Raw genomic sequence first — 17,623 nt, 5'->3', positions numbered from 1 at the left:
CTCAGATGAGGAAATTCATTCTACCAAAGCAGGTCAGCAAATTTTTAGCAAATTATAATCTTGGAGAGATACTTAGAACAGTAAGTCAAACTCAAATACAAATGGGTAGCCACTAAATTCATAAATAAATACAGGCTGCATATTGACTTAGAAAACCACATATTAATGATATTTGTGTTGAGTTGTATTTTTTTTTATTTAACTTTTAACATTTATTTTCACAAAATTTTGGGTTACAAATTTTCTCCCCTTTTATCCCTTCCCCCCCTCCAAACCCAAGCATTCTAATTGCCCCTGTGACCAATCTGCTCTCTCTTCTATCCTCCCTCTCTGCCCTTGTCTCCGTCTTCTCTTTTGTCCTGTAGGGCCAGACAGCTTTCTTTACCCTTTAACCTGTATTTCTTATTTCCTAGTTGTAAGAACATTACAGTTGATCCTAACACTTTGAGTTCCAACTTCTTTAGCTCCCTCCCTCTCCACCCCTTCCCTTTGGAGGACAAGTAATTCAATATAGGCCAAATCTGTGTAGTTTTGCAAATGATTTCTATACTAGTTGTGTTGTATAGGACTAACTATATTTCCCTCCATCCTATCCTGTCCCCCATTACTTCTATTTTCTTATGATCCTTTCCCTCCCCATGAGTGTTGACCTCGGATTGCATTCTCCTCCCCATGCCCTCCCCTCTATCCTCCCCCCCCACCCTGCTTGTGCCCTTGTCCCCCACTCTCCTGTATTGTGAGATAGATTTTCCTATCAAAATGAGTGTGCATTTTGTTCTTTCCTTTAGTGGAATGTGATGAGAGTAGACTTCATGTTTTTCTCTGAACTCCCCTCTTTATCCCTCCACTAATAAGTCTTTGCTTGCCTCTTTTATGAGAGAGAATTTGCCCCATTCAATTTCTCCCTTTCTCCTCCCAATATTTCTCTCTCACTGCTTGATTTCATTTTTTTTTTAAGATATGATCCCATCCTCTTCAATTCACTCTGTGCACTCTGTCTCTATGTATGTGTGCGTGTGTGCATGTGTGTGTGTGTACTCCCACCCAGTACCCAGACACTGAAATGTTTCAAGAGTTCCAAATATTGTCTTTCCATGTAGGAATGTAAACAGTTCAACTTTAGTAAGTCCCTTATGACTTCTCTTTGCTGTTCACCTTTTCATGGTTCTCTTCATTCTTGTGTTTGAAAGTCAAATTTTGTTTTCAGCTCTGGTCTTTTCATCAAGAAAACCTGAAAATCCTCCATTTCATTGAAAGACCATTTTTTCTCCTGAAGTATTATACTCAGTTTTGCTGGGTAGGTGATTCTTGGTTTTAGTCCTAGTTCCTTTGACTTCTGGAATATCCTATTCCATGCCCTTCGATCCCTTAATGTAGAAGCTGCTAGATCTTGTGTTATCCTGATTGTATTTCCACAATACTTGCATTGTTTCTTTCTAGCTGCTTGCAATATTTTCTCTTTGACCTGGGAATTCTGGAATTTGGCCACAATGTTCCTAGGAGTTTCTCTTTTTGGATCTCTTTCAGGCGGTGTTCTGTGGATTCCTTGAATACTTATTTTGCCCTCTGGTTCTAGAATCTCAGGGCTGTTTTCCTTGATAATTTCATGGAAGATGATGTCTAGGCTCTTCTTTTGATCATAGTTTTCAGGTAATCCCAGAATTTTTACATTGTCTCTCCTGCATCTATTTTCCACGTCAGTTGTTTTTCCAATAAGATATTTCACATTATCTTCCATTTTTCCAATCTTCTCGCTATGTTCTGTGATATCTGTGTTTCTCATAAAGTCCTTAGTCTCCATCTGTGCCATTCTAGTTTTGAAAGAACTATTTTCTTCAGTGAGCTTTTGAATCTCCTTTTCCATTTGGCCAATTCTGCTTTTGAAAGCATTCTTCTCCTCATTGGCTTTTTGAACCTCTTTTGCCAATTGAGTTAGGCCAGTTTTCAAGGTGTTAATTTCTTCAACATTTTTTTGGTTCTCCTTTAGCAGGGAGCTGATCTGCTTTTCATGTTTCTCTTTCATCCCTCTCATTTCTCTTCCCAGTTTTTCCTCCACCTCTCTAACTTGATTTTCAAAATTCTTTTTGAGCTCTTCCATGGCCTGAGCCCATTGGGTGGGCTGGGACACAGAAGCCTTCATTTCTGTGTCTTTGTCTGATGGTAAGCATTGTTCTTCCTCATCAGAAAGGAAGGGAGGAAATGTCTATTCTCCAAGAAAGTGGCCATCAATAGTTTTATTCCTTTTCCGTTTTCTGGGCATTCTCCCCAGCCAGTGACTTGACCTCTGAATATTCTCCTCACACCCACCTCGCCTCCTGGTCCTCCCAGCCAGCATTTGGGGACTGAGATTCAAATGCTGCTTCCCGCCTTAGGGCTTTTGGCGGGGGCAGGGCTGCTATTCAGTGTGAGAATTAAGTTCAGATGGTCAGGTGGGGGCAGGACCGCCTCTCAGGCTCACTTCCCTCAAGGGGTTTATGTACAGACCTTCCACAACGGATCCAGGCTCCCGCCCACTTGGGGAGCCCCTGTCTGCAGCCGCCTCTCAGCTTCTATCTCCCGGGGGGGGGGGGCCGAGCCATGGGGGCACCCCACTCCCCTCTCGACCCGCCAAAGAGACTCTCTCACCGACGCCCGTCACCTGTGGGTGGAGGGGCTTGTGCCGCTGCTGGAGATCCTGTCCCTGAAGCCTGCTCAGATCTGTACCTCTCAGAGCCACGGCCGCCGCAGGTCTGGGCTGGGCTCCCCTTCTGCAGCGCGACGGACCTTTTGCGAGAGGTTTGCAGGTCCCTCTGTGGGTGGAGGGACCTGCGTGGCTGCACGAGATCCCGTCCCCATAGCCCACTCGGATCTTTTCCTCACAGTGTCGCGGCTGCTGCAGGGCTGCACTCAGCTCCCAGTCCCGGCGCCCAGTCCGCAGCACAAAGGACCCCCCGTGAGAGGTTTGCAGGTCTCTCCGGAACAGAAATCTCCCTCGCTCCAATATTCTGTGGCCTCTGGGTGCAGAATTCACTGTGAGTTGGTCCCCTCTAGCCGTTCTGTGGGTTGTGGGTTCGGAGCTATGTGTATGTGCGTCTTTCTACTCCGCCATCTTGGCTCCGCCCCTGAGTTGTATTTTAATTTATATTTTAAAAAAATATTTCACAATTAAATTTTAATCTGGCTCATCCACTGGTCATTGGGAGATTAAATCTAGAATACTGGGAGATTAAATGACTCAACAAGGTTCACAAACTAGTATGTGTCAAAGGTGGCAATTGAACCTAAGTTTCCTGGCTTTGTGGTTAGCAATAGAGACTCCATTTCCACATGCTGTCTCTAACACCGTTTATAAATATTTTAATAATTTTTCCCTTGCACATTTCTGTACAATTTAGATGTTTGTTGTCACTTCCATAATTCACACTGCTTCCTTTTTCCTCATCTCCAAAAGTGCTCCTCCTTAAGTATTTCTAGCTAGAAGACTCACTAGCCTTCTAAGCAACTGTTATCCTAAACTACCACGTTGTTAAAGGGTAGGAGCCCTATTCCCTTCCAAAGAAACAAATATAATTTTAAACAATCATAAAACTATGAGTATGCAGGAGATTTTCTGAACAATAGTAAACTCATATGTGATCTCATTCTCCCTCCTTTTTTTGTAGCTTTACAATCATTTTCCTTGGCTTGTCCGCTATTTTCCTGGAACTCACAAGAAATATTTTTCAAATATGAAGACACTTAAAAAGTTTATTTTGGATAATATAGAGAAACAACAAGAGACTCTAGATCCTAATAATCTTAAGAATTATATTGACTGCTTCCTCTACAAAATGCAGCAGGTGATGTACACATGGAAATTAGCTCATGGGAAATAGTTATCTCTACTCTTTTAAAAATAGGTTTTATTGAAAAATCTTTGTTTTTTCATCAGTTATTTCTAGAATCTCTTTTCCCTCCTTGATTAAGTTTTTACATAGAAAAAAGAACAAGAGTCAACCATATTAAGTGATCCTGCTGAGGAAGTATGTAGTGTTCTGCCATTTGTCTCTAGGAAATGAAGTGAAAAATGTTTCATTAGCTATACTTGGGATGATTAGTGACTTCTTAGTTGTGCATCTTTCAGGTTATTTTTTGTGAGGTTTTCTTTTAATTTGCAATAATAACTGTCTCTATTGTTATATTAGTTCCAATCATTTTACTCTTTATCATATCATACAAATCTTCCCAATGTTCTTGAAATTCCCCCCTTCATCATTTTTTTTACTCCCCACAAATATTCTATTACTTTTGTAAATCAAAAGTTTTCTTTTTAATTTTTTATCTAACTGTATAAGATCATAAATCTCAATGAACTTATGAGTCATAAATGTGTTAATTTCCTGTTTCATATGTAAAATCTAATTGTTTAAGAATTAAAGGAGACATGCTTAAAATGAAAAAAGAACGAAATTCTATTCATCTTCTTCACTTCTTGTTTATTTTGAGGTTAGAACTATCAAGTTCAGAGAGGGGGAGGTTGCGGTCCCCCACTACCACAGTTTTGCTGTCTACTTCTTCCTGTGACTCCTTTTACTTCTCTAAGAATTTGGATACTATACCACTTGGTGCATATATGTTTAGCAATGGTATTACTTCATTGTCCATGGTGGATGTAGTTTCCTTCCTTATCTCTTTTGATTAGATCTATCTTTGCTTTGTCTGAGATTAAGATTGCTACCTCTGCATTTTTTTACTTCAGCTGAAGTATAACATATTCTGCTCCATCCTTTTACCTTTACCCTGTGTGTATCCCCCCATCTTTCAAATGTATCTCTTATAAATAACATATTGTAGGATTATTTTGTTTAATCCATTCTGCTATCTGCTTCTGTTTTATGAGTTCATCCCATTCACATTCACAATTATGATTACTATCTATGTCTTTCTCTCCATCCTATCCCCCCCGTTTATGCTTTTATTTCTCCCTCATCCCTTTCCCTCCTCAAAAGACTTGTGCTTTGACAACTACCTCCATCAATCTTCCATCCCTTCTATCAGTCCTCCTCCCTTTTCTTTCTCTTTTCCCTTACTACTTCTTCCCTCCCATCTAACCACCTCTTCCCTTTTCTTTCCCCTTTCCCCTCCTACTGCCTGTAGGACAAGTGAGATTTCTATTCTTAATTGAGTATGTTATTCCCTCCTTGAACTAAATATGATGAGAGTAAAGTTCAAACAATCTACATCTCCCTCCCTTCTTTCACTCTACTATGTTTTTTGTGCCTCTTCAGGTGATGTAATTTACCTTTTTCTGCCTCCTCTTTTTCTCTTCTCCCATTACAATCCATTTTCACCCATCAGTTAGGATTTTACCATCACATCAGTTAATCTATACCCACACGCTCTTTCTATGTATATCCCCTTTAAATGTCCTACTAAAGATACAATGCTCAAGATTTACAAGTATCATTTTCCAATGTAGGGATGCAAACAATTTACCCTTATTGATAACGTTTTTTTTTTCCTTTATTTTCTTATTTACCTTTTTATGCCTTTCTTGAGTCTTGTATCTGAAGATCAAATAACAGTAGGTTACTATAGTCATTTACTACTATGTCTTCTGTGAGTAGACTCAAACATTGTGTGCCACTGCCAATTTTCTCTTCCACTGAGAATTTCCCAGTCTACCTCTCCCTTCCTTATTCTCCTAATGTATTCATCTTTCAATTCTCTTCATTTTATTCAGAGATCTTTCCAACATAATAGACCCACATATGCACCCTCTAATTGTGTAAACTTCTCTTAAGCACCTATTAATAAAGTTTATAATAGTTACATGTGTCATCTTCCCACATAGGAATGCAAATAGTTTAATTTTATTGAGTCCCTAATAACTGTTGTTTTTATTATTTTTTATGCTTATCTTTAGTCTTTTGTTTCTATATCAGATTTTCTATTCAGCTCTACTCTTTTCATCAGGATTGTCTGAAAGTTTTCTATTTCATTAAATATCTGATTTTCCTCCTGAAGGACTACACTCAATTTTGCTGGGTAGGTGTGTCTTGGTTTCAATACAGTATATGCCCTCCCACCACCACTCATAAACCAAGGGAAAAACTAAAAGAAAACTTCTAGTCCACTTCTTTTCTTCAGCCTATACCACTATTTTCCTAAACATTATTGGCATATCCCTTCTTATCTTGACAGGAAAAAAATCTTCTGTATTATGCCCCATCATCTAAAATATTATTTTACTCAGGAAAGAAGGTGTTTTCTAGGCCTTGAAATAGTCTCTTTGTGGTCTTGTCCTTTTCCTGATCTTTCCATATTTTTTTTTATAATTTGCTCTTTAGATTTGCTTCCCAAAGATTTAGCTTCACACACACACACACACACACACACACACACACACACACACACACACACACACATATATATATATATGTGTATATATATATATATATATACATATATATATATACACACATACATATATATATATACATATATGTGAACTTTTTGGTAATTAAAATTATTTCAAATACAAAATGAGAAAATAAAAAAGAACATTTAACTGTACACAGCAGAATATGAGAGGATTCAACATAAAACAGTGATTTGTCTAGATCTTACCAGATGAAAACAGAAATTTCATTTGATATATATTTTTCAAATATGCCAACATTTTTCCTGGTTGACCCTATCCATTTTTATACTTTCAGTTTAGTCATTTTTATATCAAATGTCTTATTTTCCTCTGGGTTCTTTTGCAGAAATGAATACAATTGTACCGCATTTTAATGCAATATTGCATTTAGTAGACAAAACCTTGCAGGTTATGTAATTTGGGCACATTAGTCAACCTTCTTTGCCTTCCACGATGTCACTATGCTTCTTTTTTCTCCTCTGAATTCTTGCAATCTAGCAGTCCCAGGCTTCTCTGGGTTGATTTTCCTAATAATAATGTTGATAGCTTTACTATTTGCAAATGTTTTTATCGATGTGTAACCTGGTTTGACTAAAAGGATTTTTAGTGAAATATACTTAATATTCCCATTCACCATTCTGTGTGAATTCCTTCAAACTGAAATTTGACTTTACTTCATACTTCTTCACAACTTTCCTGAGTTATTTCCTCAGTACAGCATTAAAATTTTTATTCATCATTATTTTCTCCAAGTCCTAGAACATTTAGATGATTTCATCATCCTACATACAAGTTCAGTATTGATTTGCAGAATTCTCATATTTTCTTCCAAATATGTTGTTATTTGAGGTTTTTTGTTTGGTTAATTTTCTTTCTACTTTGGAATTTTCATTCTAATTCTGTCATTTTGTTTTTCAGAGAAATTATTAAATAGCGAGAAACTTTTTCTTAATTCTTTGCTTCTTTTGATGTTCTTCTTTGAGAGCTTTGCTTTGCCATTTCATTTAATATTTTCATTTTACTCTTTGCCTACTTTTCTGAGCTACTTCAGATTCTCAGAGTTTCTTCCTTGTTTCTGAGGGTCTTGCAGAATTTATGTAATTTGATTTTTTTTCCAAGGAATTTTGACAGTTTTTTTCCTTCAATATATTTATTCTTGGGAAAGTTTTCTTTAGTTCATCTCTCTTTAATCCATCTCTATTTTTACACTGTTTTTATATGGTGTCTATACTGCAAAGTTTCTTAACATAGATCTTTTCATTGCTGTTCTCTTTTAATTTTTCTTTTCATATCACTAAATTTGAATAAGTTTGGTGGCCCTCAAGAAGTTAAAAGAAACAAGTGGGAGACTGCGGCAATGAGATTCTGAGAGGCTACTGCGTGGGGCCAATAGTCTACTTTTCTCACCCTATTCTTGTGACCTACTATCCTTTCAGCAACTGAGTTTTCTTCAGTCCTGTGCTAAGACTAGGGTCAGAGCTCATGAAGAAGGCAGTCAGGAGAAAACTCTAAATTAATGCTGAGGAAATCTCTGAGAAGGCATTGCAATTAGCAGTCGTTACTTCTGCCCCACATTATTACATCCCATTCTCACTTCTGACATTGTTATCACTCTTCTGCAGGCCCTCATCAGCTCTTAGTAGTACTATCATAATAGCCTATTGGATAGTCTTCCTGCCACAGATCTCTCACCTTTCCAATTCAGCTCCCACTCAGTTGTCAAAATGATCTTCCTAGAGTTTAGATCTTACCATGTCACTCCCCTACTTAATAAATCTCAATAGCTATTTTTTCTAAAATCAATTACGAAATCTTTTGTTGGGTACTTGAAGCCCTTCATAGTCAGCCCCTAGCCCAAGATTTCACATCTTTTTACACCCCCTATAACTGCAGATATATTTTGGGATTCAGTGATGCTGGCCTTCTTGCTGTTCCCCAAAGGAAAAAACCACCTTCAGCTACAGGTTCAGCACATTTTCATTGGTTGTCCTTTGTGCCTGGAACGTTCACTGTCATCACTTCCTCCTGACTTCTCTAACTTCTTTCAAGTCCTAGCTAGAATTCCACCTTCTATAAGAAGTTATTTTTTCCCCAGTACCCTTTAATTGTATTATCTTCCCTCTGGTCATTATTTCTCATTTGTGTGTGTATGTGTGTGTGTGTATACATACATACATATATACATACATACATACATATATAATTTCCATACAGTTGTTTCATGTTATCTCTCCCATTAGATTGTGAACTTCTTGAAAGCAAGTACTATCTTTTCGATAACACTTTGCCTGACTGGTGTTTAACACAATATCTGGCACATAGCAGTCCATTTAATGACTGTCAAAGTAGATGGGGAATTCATGTGACTGAATCTAAACACAGCTCACTGAAAATTAAATTTTTATGGCACTCAAAAAGTTAATGGAATTTTAGGTTTCATGAAGAGAGACATGTCTAAGAATAGAGAGTTAGTAATTCAAGGCAAAAAACATTTATTATGTACTTCCTATGAACTCAAAATGGAGCTTCCAGCAGGAACTCACCAATGGATGATGGCACTTCACGACCAGAGTTATCTTCCTGGGTGAGAAGAATATAGAGGACAAGGGACATATCAGAGTGAGAAGGCTCCTAGGGCAAGCAGGAGTATAGTAAAGAGTAGATCTGGAGAAGGCAGTGGAGGAATGATCCTGATTACTTTATCAAAATGGTGACTCAAGAAGGAAATCACTAATCAAAAGTGAGGGATACTTAGAGATACCTTGCAGGATGTAAGAAGACAACAGAGTTGGTTCCATGTACTTGGATGAGAAGGCTGCTAATATATACAGAGAAGTTCAGAGGATCAAAAGTGGAGCCAGAGAAAAAAGTGAAGTGAGATGTGGTTATCTTGTTGTTCTGTGCTCTTCTTTATTATACCATATCTAGATTACTATGTTCATTTTGTAGCAGATTTGAGGAAGAATATTAACTAGCTAAGGAATGTCCAGAAAAGGACATTTAGCATGGTAAAGAGCTGTGAGATTATGTCATATGGAAATTGGTTGAAGGAGTTAACAATGTTTCACCTGGAGAAGGAAGATTTAGATGGAGGAGATAAGAATTTCCATTATTTGAAGGAGTGACAGGCAAAAAAAAGAATTAGTTTCTTTTGCCTAGTCCCAACAGGTAGAGCAAGGAGAAATGGCCAAAAGTTGCAGACAGAAAGATAAAGGCTTGATCAAATGAAAATGTAAGATCGAGAATGTCTCAGGAGGTAGTAGGATTTCTCTCCACTAAAGGTCTTTAAACCAAGGTTAATTGACCATTTTTTCAGCATTGTAATAGAGAGGAGTCCCATTGACTTTGGAATTGCCACCCTAGGTTAACATGTCTTGATTAATGAATAAGCACAATCTCAACTAAACTATAACTTGTGTCCAGCCCCAGATTTTTCATATCCAAGTTAGTCACCTTCCTTGATAATCTTGCCATTTGTGCTACTGTTTCGTAGTCATTCCCAATCAATCTTCCACCTCTTGCTTTGTTGGGTTCCAAATACATTGTTATAGTTTTTGACATCTGGGCTCTCTGATATCACTGTTATATGAGGTTCGATTTGTTCTGGGTGAGTTTCAAGGAAATACTAATGGCCCTGGACAGTTCTTAGGCTAAAGACCCACAAACTATCCTAAAATACCAAAAAGCCATCTTTTAATTTCTCTACAGAGGCCTTAGTAGGTATTATTGTGCCAAATCCCCTCCAACATCACAACAAACTAAGAGCAGATTCCAAGGGGAAAAAAGATAAGCAGAAAAGTCTTGAAGAGTTTGGCAAGGGCAGAATTGTGTCCATGTCTGACAAGCAAGAAGCATTAGGTAGGCTCTTATCCTCTATAAAACAGAGAATGCTAGAAGTGATTGGACTAGGACAGGAACTAAAGTCATGTTTCCTTCCTGCCAATTTTTATCTGTGGTTGACTTTAAGGTCATTACTTCTTAATTATTGCACTTCTATTTATTTATTTATTCTTTTATCTATCCATTCATTCATTCATTTGGTTTTGTTTTTTTTTTTTTTTATTGCTGCCTGAACAATCTGTAGGAACAAAAGAATCCAGACTTTGTTTTTGACCTGGAAAATTTGGCAACAGCAGGATTGGATTTATTTGATGCTGGATTGGAAACAATCAGCACCACTTTGAGATATGGCCTGCTTCTTCTCCTGAAACACCAGGAAGTACAAGGTAAAGGAAAAAAATCCAAAATGCTCTGATACTAAAACCCAAGATTCCAATTTAAATTGTCTAACCCAGCTTGCCAACACGTTAGCACTGTGATTGAATAACTCTCAAACAAGATTGTAGCTTATAGAAGAGTGGGAAGCAGAAAAAAAAGAATAAGCTGAGGAGAAAAGGACAAATAAGAGATGGTGGGCACAGGACTCAGGGCATAGCAGCTCACTCTTCCACTTACCACAGTCACTACTTTTCCCACCAGAGCAACTCTTCTAGTTCCTCATGACCACATAAAATGTCACATTGTTCCTGGAGCAGATGTTACTATTAACTGGCAGGTTACAGCATAAGTGAATCCTTTTAAAATGTTATTCCCTTCCTAACTGAAACAGTAGAAGAGAACATGTCTGGAATATGTTTCATTCAAAAGAATTGAGGATACAGAACACTTTTCATATGTACCCAATCAGTTAATCAACAAGCATTGATTAGGCACCTACCATATGTCAAACGTTGTTCTAATTTCTGGGGATACAAAAACAAAGAATGAAATATCTTCCTTCAAAGATTTTATATCTATGTGGGGGAGTCAAGTGCACATAAAACAATATACCAAATAATTTTAAAGAATATAACTAGAGTCCTATGTCTCTCCTGCCTTTTGAGGCTTATCCCCTTAAAAGTGCCCTCTACAATAGGTGTTTCTACTTCCTTTCCTTTCTTTTGTTCTTCTTAATTCTTCATAACTTTGCTTCTGGGGCGGAGCCAAGATGGCGTAGTAGAAAGACGCACATACACATAGCTCCGAACCCACAACCCATAGAACAACTACAAAGAAGTAACTCACGGCGAATTCTGCACCCAGAGGCCACAGAACATTGGAGCGAGGGAGATTTCTCTTCCAGAGAGACCTGCAAACCTCTCGCAAAAGATCCTTCGTGCTGCGAACTGGGCGCTGGGACTGGGAGCTGAGTACAGCCCTGCCGTGGCCGCGGCACCGAGAGGAACAGATCCGAGCGGGCTTCAGGGACGGGATCTCCAGTGGCCGCACAAGTACCTCCACCCACAGGTGACGGGGGTCGGTGAGAGAGTCCCTTTGGCTGGTCGAGGAGGGAGTGGGGTGCCCCCATGGCTCGGGCCCCCTCGGGAGACAGAAGCTGAGGGGCAGCGGCAGACCAGGGCTCCCCAAGCACGCAGGAGCCTGGATCCATTGTTGAAGGTCTGTGCATAAACTCCCTGAGGGAACTGAGCCTGAGAGGCAGCCCTGCCCTCACCTGAGCATCTGAATTAATCTCACACTGAATAGCAGCCCTGCCCCCGCCCAAAGCCCTGAGGCTGGAAGCAGCATTTGAATCTCAGACCCCAAACACTGGCTGGGAGGATCAGGAGGTGAGGTGGGTGTGAGGAAAATATTCAGAGGTCAAGTCACTGGCTGGGAAAATGCCCAGAAAAGGGAAAAGAAATAAGACTATAGAAGGTTACTTTCTTGGTGAACAGGCATTTCCTCCCTTTCTTTCTGATGAGGAAGAACAATGCTTACCATCAGGCAAAGACACAGAAATCAAGGCTTCTGTGTCTCAGCCCACTCAATGGGCTCAGGCCATGGAAGAGCTCAAAAAGAATTTTGAAAATCAAGTTAGAGAGGTGGAGGAAAAGCTGGGAAGAGAAATGAGAGACATGAAGTCAAAGCATGAACAGCAAATCAGCTCCCTGCTAAAGGAGACCCAAAAAAATGTTGAAGAAAATAACACCTTGAAAACTAGCCTAACTCAATTGGCAAAAGAGGTTCAAAAAGCCAATGAGGAGAAGAATGCTTTCAAAAGCAGAATTAGCCAAATGGAAAAGGAGATTCAAAAGCTCACTGAAGAAAATAGTTCTTTCAAAATTAGAATGGCACAGATGGAGGCTAATGACTTTATGAGAAGCCAAGAAATCACAGAACAAAGAGAGAAGAATAGAAAAATGGAAGATAATGTGAAATATCTCATTGGAAAAACAACTGACCTGGAAAATAGATCCAGGAGAGACAATTTAAAAATTATGGGACTACCTGAAAGCCATGATCAAAAGAAGAGCCTAGACATCATCTTTCATGAAATTATCAATGAAAACTGCCCTGAGATTCTAGAACCAGAGGGCAAAATAAATATTCAAGGAATCCGCAGAACACTGCCTGAAAGAGATCCAAAAAGAGAAACTCCTAGGAACATTGTGGCCAAATTCCAGAACTCCCAGGTGAAAGAGAAAATATTGCAAGCAGCTAGAAAGAAACAATTCAAGTATTGTGGAAATACAATCAGGATAACACAAGATCTAGCAGCTTCTACATTAAGGGATCGAAGGGCATGGAATAGGATATTCCAGAAGTCAAAGGAACTAGGACTAAAACCAAGAATCACCTACCCAGCAAAACTGAGTATAATACTTCAGGGGAAAAATTGGTCTTTCAATGAAATAGAGGATTTTCAAGCATTCTTGATGAAAAGACCAGAGCTGAAAAGAAAATTTGACTTCCAAACACAAGAATGAAGAGAACCATGAAAAGGTGAACAGCAAAGAGAAGTCATAAGGGACTTACTAAAGTTGAACTGTTTATATTCCTACATGGAAAGACAATATTTGTAACATTTCAGTATCTGGGTACTGGGTGGGATTACACACACACACATGCACACATGCACACACACATAGAGACAGAGTGCACAGAGTGAATTGAAGAGGATGGGATCATATCTTAAAAAAAATGAAATCAAGCAGTGAGAGAGAAAGATATTGGGAGGAGAAAGGGAGAATTGAATGGGGCAAATTATCTCTCATAAAAGAGGCAAGCAAAAGACTCATTAGTGGAGGGATAAAGAGGGGAGGTGAGAGAAAAACATGAAGTCTACTCTCATCACATTCCACTAAAGGAAAGAATAAAATGCCTACTCATTTTGGTATGAAAACCTATCTTACAATACAGGAAAGTGGAGGATAAGGGGATAAGCAGAGTGGGGGAGGATGATAGAAGCGAGGGCATGGGGAGGAGAGTGCAATTTGAGGTTAACACTCATGGGGAGGGATAGGATCAAAAGAGTAGAAGTAATGGGGGACAGGATAGGATGGAGGGAAATATAGTTAGTCCTATACAACACAACTATTATGGAAGTCATTTGCAAAACTACACAGATTTGGCCTATATTGAATTGCTTGCCTTCCAAAGGGAAGGGGTGGAGAGGGAGGGAGCTAAAGAAGTTGGAACTCAAAGTGTTAGGATCAACTGTAATGTTCTTACCACTAGGAAATAAGAAATACGGGTAAAGGGGTACAGAAAGCTATCTGGCCCTACAGGACAAAAGAGAAGACAGAGACAAGGGCAGAGAGGGATGATAGAAGAGAGAGCAGATTGGTCAGAGGGGCAATTAGAATGCTTGGCATTTGGGGGGGAGGGGAGAAAAGGGGAGAAAATTTGTAACCCAAAATTTTGTGAAAATGAATGTTAAAAGCTAAATAAAAAAAAAAAAAAAACTTTGCTTCCGAACTATTCATTCAATCAAAACTGATTACCCCAAAGTTACTAATGATCTCTTAACTGCCAGATTTAGTCTTTTTTTCTGATTCTCATCCTTCTTGAAAAGAAAAAGGCCATTAGATTTAACAATTAATTTCTCTCTTCTATATCATTTGATACCATTAATTACATTTTCCTCCTTGATACTCTTTTCTCTATATATTTTCCTGATACCACTTTTTTGCTGGTTCTCTAACTGTCTAACTTTACTAGAGATCCTTCTGGGTCTCACCCATTAAATACAAGTGTCCCACAGAGCTCTGTCCTGAATCTTCTTTTCTTCTCCATCTATAGTGTTGCATTTGGTGATCACATCAGCTCCCATGGTTTCAATTATTGTGTTTATACAGATGACTTTCAGGCATACTTGTCCAACCCTAATCTTTCTACTTCCTAGTCTTGCAACTTCAACTGCCTATTAAACATTTCAAAATATATGACCCATAGAATTCTTAAGCTCAACATGCCCAAGCCTAAAATTATGATGTTTTTCTAAGAAATCCTCCCTTCTTCATAATGTCCTAACTTTCCTATCACTACTGAGACTACTATCATCCTCCAAGTCACCCTAGCTCGTGACTTTGGTGTCATATACAATTTCACACTCCCTCTTACTCCTCTATTCAGTTGTCAAGTAGTATCATTTTTATCTTTGCAACATCTCTCATATATATTATTTCTTTGCTGATTTTGCCATTGTTTTGGTTCAGGACCTCATCATTTTTAGCCTCCAACATTTCATTATGCTACTAATTTTCCCCCCTGAATCGAGTCCACACACCAATCCATCCATTCTTCACTTTCCCAGTTGATCTTTCTAAGGCACAAGTCTGTCTATGTCAGCCCGTCAGTCAACAAACTCTTGTGCTTCCATATTTCCTCCAGGATCAAATATAAATCATTTGTTTGGCTTTTTAAAGCCCTTCACAGAGACAGAGCCATGATGGCAGAGAAAAGGTAGAAGCTCACCCAAACTCATAAAACATAAACTCAGAAGAGGATAAAAGTGTCAAAACACCTATATGTAAGCATTCAGATAGAAATATGAATTGCTCTTATATCCAAAGTAAACTCTTGGAAAAACTCAAAACAGATTATAAAAATGAAACAAAAAGAGTAGAAGAAAAACTGGGAAAAAAACGAGAGTTGTGCAAAACAGTCATGAAAAGAGTCAATAACTTGGTAAAGGAAGCACAAAATACGAAAAATAATGTGCAAAAATCCACCAAAGAAAATAAAATCCTTGAAAAGCCATATTGGCTAAATGGAAAAAAGTATAAAAGCTTATTCAAGAAAATACTTCCTCCCTTTGACCCAGCAATATCGCTACTAGGACTATATCCCCAAGAGATCATAAAAATGGGAAAGGGTCCCACATGTACAAAAATATTTATAGCAGCACTCTATGTAGTTGCCAAAAACTGGAAGTCAAGGGGATGTCCATCAATTGAGGAATGGCTGAATAAATTATGGTATATGAATGTAATGGAGTACTATTGTGCCATAAGAAATGATGAACAAGAAGACTTCAGAGAGGCCTGGAAAGACTTATATGACCTGATGCTGAGTGAAAGGAGCAGAACCAGGAGAACTTTATGCACAGCAACAACCACAGTGTGTGAGAGTTTTTTCTGGTAGACTTAGATTTTTGTAATAACACAAGAACTTCTTACCAAAAAAAAAAAATCCCAATGGAGGATCTCAAGGCAAAATGCCTGCCACACTCAGAGAGAGAAATATGGAAGTCACTCACATATTGTAGCAGATCATGTTTGTGTACGTGTATGTGTTTGTGTATCATGTTCTGATTTGTTATACGATTTCTTTCATTTATCTTAGTCTGACTACATAGCATGACTATAGTGAAAATATACTCAATAGGAAAGTATATGTAGAATCTATACAGAATTGTATGCAGTCATGGGGAGGGAGGGGGGGAGTGGGGGGTAGGTGGGGGGGATAAAATCACAATTGTATGGCAGTGACTGTTAAACATTACAAAATAAAAAAAAAATACTTCCTTAAAAGCTAGAATTGGGCAACTAAAAGCTAGTGAGTTGATGAGACATCAATTCTCAATCAAACAAAATAAAAAGAATGAAAAATATAAAAAAAATATGAAATATCTTATTGGAAAAACAATTGACCTTGAAAGATCCAAGACAGGTAATTTAAGGATAATTGGACTACCTGAAAGCTATGATCAAAAAATGAACTTGGACAGCATCATTCCAGAAATTATCAAGGAAATTATCAAGGAAAACTGCCATGATAACATAGAACCAGATGGTAAAATAGTAATTGAAAGAATCTATCTATCACTCCCTAAAACAGATCTCCAAATGAAAACTCCCAGGAATTATATAGTCAAATTCTAAAGCTCCAAGGTCAAGAAGAATATAGTGATAGCAGCAAGAAAAACACAATTCAAATATCAAGAAACCAGTCAGGATTACACAGGATTTAGCAATTTCTAAATCAAAGGATTAATGGGCATAGGGCATGATGTTCTAGAAGTCAAATGAGCTTGGGCTACAACCAATAATCACACACCCATAAAAATTGAACATAATACTTCAGGAGGAAGATGACATTCAATGAAATAGAGGACTCTGAAACATTCCTAATGAAAAAACCAGAGCTAAACAGAAAATTCAGTTTTCAAATACAAGACTCAAGAGAAACATAGAAAGATTAACAGGAAAGGCAAAACATAAACTATTTAATATGATTAAACAGTTTACATCTCCACATAGGAAGATGATATTTCAGAACTGTTTCACTATTAGGACAGTTAGAAAAAATATACAAAGACAGAAGGTAGAAGTATAAGTTGACTTTGATGAGTTGGTGCAAAAAAAAGTTAAGAGGTGAGAGAGAAGATTGCACTGGGAAAAGAGGGAAGGGAGAAGTAGAAGGGGGTAAATCATCTCACATAAAGAGGTGTAAAAGGCCTATTATAGTGGAGGGAAAGAAAGAAGGAGAGTAAAAATCTATCTTACCTTATAGGAAACTGGTATGGGAGGTGGACAATACCAGGGGTGAAGCTGATAGAAGGGAGGATAGATTACGGGAGTCAATAGTCAGAAGCAAAACACTGATGAGAAGGAACAAGTTAAAGGAGAGGAAGAAATATAAACAGGAGGGAAAGGGATAGAGGAAAATACACAGTTGGTAATCATAACTGTGAATGTAAATGGGATCTACTCACCCATAAAACAGACATGAATAACAGAGTGGGCTAAAAACCAAAATCACACAATATATTGTTTACAAGAAAAACACCTTAAGTAGAGACATACACACATAGAGTAAAGATAAAAGACTGGAACAAAATATAATATGATTCAACTAAAATAAAAAAAACAAAAACAAAAACAGATGTAGCAATCATGATCTCAGACAAAACAGAAGTAAAAATAGGTGTAATTTAAAAATATAAGGAAGAAAATTACATCTTGCTAAAAGGTACCA

General features: G+C 38.1%; 1 pseudogene; it reads left to right on the top strand.

Moving 5' to 3' along the window:
* LOC140517302 (cytochrome P450 2C23-like) overlaps positions 1–17,623 on the top strand; it is a 43,060-nt pseudogene that overhangs the window by 12,805 nt on the left and 12,632 nt on the right.

This window comes from Notamacropus eugenii, chromosome 1 (genome assembly GCF_028372415.1).
Source record: "Notamacropus eugenii isolate mMacEug1 chromosome 1, mMacEug1.pri_v2, whole genome shotgun sequence".
NCBI classification, from domain to species: Eukaryota; Metazoa; Chordata; class Mammalia; order Diprotodontia; family Macropodidae; genus Notamacropus; species Notamacropus eugenii.
This window is presented reverse-complemented; position numbering and strand designations above follow the sequence as displayed.